Source organism: Priapulus caudatus, unplaced genomic scaffold (assembly GCF_000485595.1).
Source record: "Priapulus caudatus unplaced genomic scaffold, Priapulus_caudatus-5.0.1 Scaffold110, whole genome shotgun sequence".
Taxonomy (NCBI): domain Eukaryota; kingdom Metazoa; phylum Priapulida; class Priapulimorpha; order Priapulimorphida; family Priapulidae; genus Priapulus; species Priapulus caudatus.
In genome coordinates, this window is record NW_014577171.1 from 351640 (window position 1) to 354962 (window position 3323).

Here is a 3323-nt window from a genome sequence, read left to right on the forward strand (position 1 = left end):
TTATATATATATATCAAGAGTAGTTAATAACACAAGTGTGTTATTATCTACTCTTGATATATATATATAAGTAACAGAAGCACTCTGTAAAATAGAGCCTTAGCAAAACCATAAACCTAGAGAAACCTGGCCAAAACTAACAAAAGTCGAAGATTCCAACTACAGCTAAATGCAAGAAAAAATGTAGACACTGCATAGGTTTGTGCATTGGTTTTGAATCCCGTCGAGTCAGTCACTTCATCCATATCCACAGATGTGTGAACCCCATGCGGTGGAACAACGTTATGGTAAGGTTGGTAAGTTCCCGTTGTAAATGTTTTACAAATGGCGGCCTCGGCTCGTTGCACGAGTACTTCCTTCCGCGTAAACCGTTCGGCGTGAAGCATCTACGATCGCTTAACGCAATGCCCCCAGCCTAATTCCACGCCATCCCGGCTGCGCCCAATAAGGACTATACATTTGTATATTCTATCATATACACCATGTGAAATTTTCTAACAAAAATAAACCTAAAAATGTTTAGGCTAAAGAATAAAATTGCAAACAAATCGCGATGTAAGCTCTTTAACTCGGGCCGATAGCGCTACATGACTGACCAACGCACGCGCAGGACTTGAACGGACGTCAAAAACACGTTAGGCTTACTCTTGATTGCAAACAGCTGGAACACCATGTGAAAAACTCCCCGGCCTCTCTCGCCTTGAAAACGACAAAATTCCCGTTGCAGAAAATGGACTCCGTCCTCCAAAGCTAACTGTCGCTCAAGAATTGGCCCAGTTTCACCAGAGCGTTCAGCCTTTAGCCTGAGCCACCAACATATGGAGTCCGTTCAAGGACCCTCGGTGAATATCTCGCAATCTAAACGCTACAGATGGAGAGATTCCCGACAGAACTAGCAAACCTCAAGAGAGACTATAACTCTTTTATATAAATTGCTTGTCACGGTATACATAGCCCTTCATGAACTTGATTGCAGGGAGCAGTCAAAATCCGACGGAAATGGATAATGAAAAGTGAGTAAAATCAGAGGAGAGCACTTCCCAGAGCGGAGAAACTAAATTGAAATGCGTTTTCCACGCGATAGTAGAGGTACCGCTAGATATCTCGGTAGATATCTCAACTAGCCAGTCAGAGATAACTACAGAAAAACTCGAGACAAGCGGTAGGAGTTTGTCCTTTTGCTCTCGTGCCCTTTGCCATTTGTAACATTATAGGGCCAGTCTGTCGGGGCAATTCTTATTACAATGCACTACGATTTCAATATAATCCCCCACGTAATTGAGCTCGTGCTCTTCTAGCAATCAATTAGGGAAATATTTCATATCAGCGCGCTTTACGTAGTGTCATGCATAAATTACGCGAGGCGGAAAGCCTATATGCGAACTCCTCTTCCCTCTGGAGTAAAAATAAAAATTTCCTCGGTTCGGCTTGAGGATTTAACAGTGATCGATCTCCCGCGCATTCCATCAGCAACTAACACCAGGTCAACGGTCGAATCGAGGTCCGGGCGAACGAAAACAGATGCAGTCTCGTATGTATATATATATCAGTAGATAATAGGGCCTCCACGCCTCTTCTGGCCGCGTGCAACCTACCCTACTATCTCGATAGTATTGTTAGATGGTTGCTGCTGCTGCTGCTGCACTAGTACATGTGATTACGATGTGTTTGGCCAGCGGGTTTCTTTTTACAGCTGCAGGGTTGGTTCGCTTGTTGATGGACCCCCGCTGCCGGATCATGCACTGCGCGTGCCGGCTTCCATGCCTCCCACCTGCCGTTTATTATACCTCGCATTTTGCTCCCGCGCTCTCTCCACTGTCGCCATCTATTTTCGGTTAACGTGCGCGGGCGGGAAGGCGTATATATTTACAAATGCGGGCCCATGTGCCGGGCCTCGTCTTGTTGGCTGCCTGCGGTATCGGTGCACGCATTTTTGTTTTTAGATTGTGTTTACGACGCTAGCGGGTGTAGTTACAGGGAGAACATCGATATAGATATGTCCGCGAATCTGCTAATGAGAGTTTATTGTATCAGCTACAAATCTCGCCAGCCTTACTATATGTGATGCCTACACTGACCGTCTCTGTCCCAAATTTCCTTTTCAAACGCGCTCTAAAAGATCTAAATTCAATCAAATTTTTAAATCTTAGCTTCGATTGAAATTTTTATTTCCGCTTCGTCGTTCCATTTCCGCATGCAAACGCACTGAGTACGAAAATTTGATTCTATACGACTGTATTTCGCGCTCTGCAGGGATTGCGTACAAAATGTAGTTCTGCATATTTACTGTGGAGTGTCACAGTCGTGGCATCGAAGAGAACTATCACGCCAGCATACGACGCTGATAGCACCACAGATCCAGGATATAAGCTGCATGGCTAAGCCAAGTTATTTCGCATGGAGAAAGCACCTTGGGGCTTCTTATTTAGTGGACCGACCCTCGCCCTCCCAATCACTCGCTCTTGCCCTCGCCTCGCCCTCGCTCTCTCTCGTCTCTCACACACACACACCAACACACACACACACACCACACACACACACACACACACACACAGCACACGCAACACGCACACGCACACGCACACGCACAGCACACGCACACGCACACGCGCACACGCACACACAACACGCGCACGCACACACACACACGCACGCACGCACAACACAACACACACAGCACACACACACCACAACACACACACACACACACACACACACACATTCTCGCTCGCGTTCTCTCTCCGAGCTATTTGTTGCACTTTTAGTGAAGATTTTTTGGTCTCTTTGATGGCCCGTCCATCGACTCCTGCATAAATACGCGTGACTTTTGACGATTATCTGGCTTTTGCGGAAATCATTCACATACACTGGTGCGGTGATCTCAGCTGCGGTCTGTTTCTATGTGGTCACTGGCAACTGTATTATGTCGTGCTGCGTATGCGTTGAGAACTTGCTGCATTGAGGAATCGAGATTTATCTCAGTACAATTAATCGTCGCCTCTGACGAGTTTCTTAGATTTGCTACCAATTTAGTGTCCCTATATTGTAACCAAAATTTCGGTCAGAATCCGGTTCGGCGAATCCAGCGATCGCAAGAACGTCATGGAACGTCAGAAGGAGGATCTTCCCAGTTTCACCTCCGAACTAGTATAGGGTCACTTTATACGGAGGGGATATATACAGAATTATCCAGAATACAGAATTATCCAGAATACAGAATTATCCAGAATACAGAATTATCCAGAATACAGAATTATCCAGAATACAGAATTATCACTTTATCCAGAAAGTACTATACTCCGAACTATACGATCTAGCGTCTA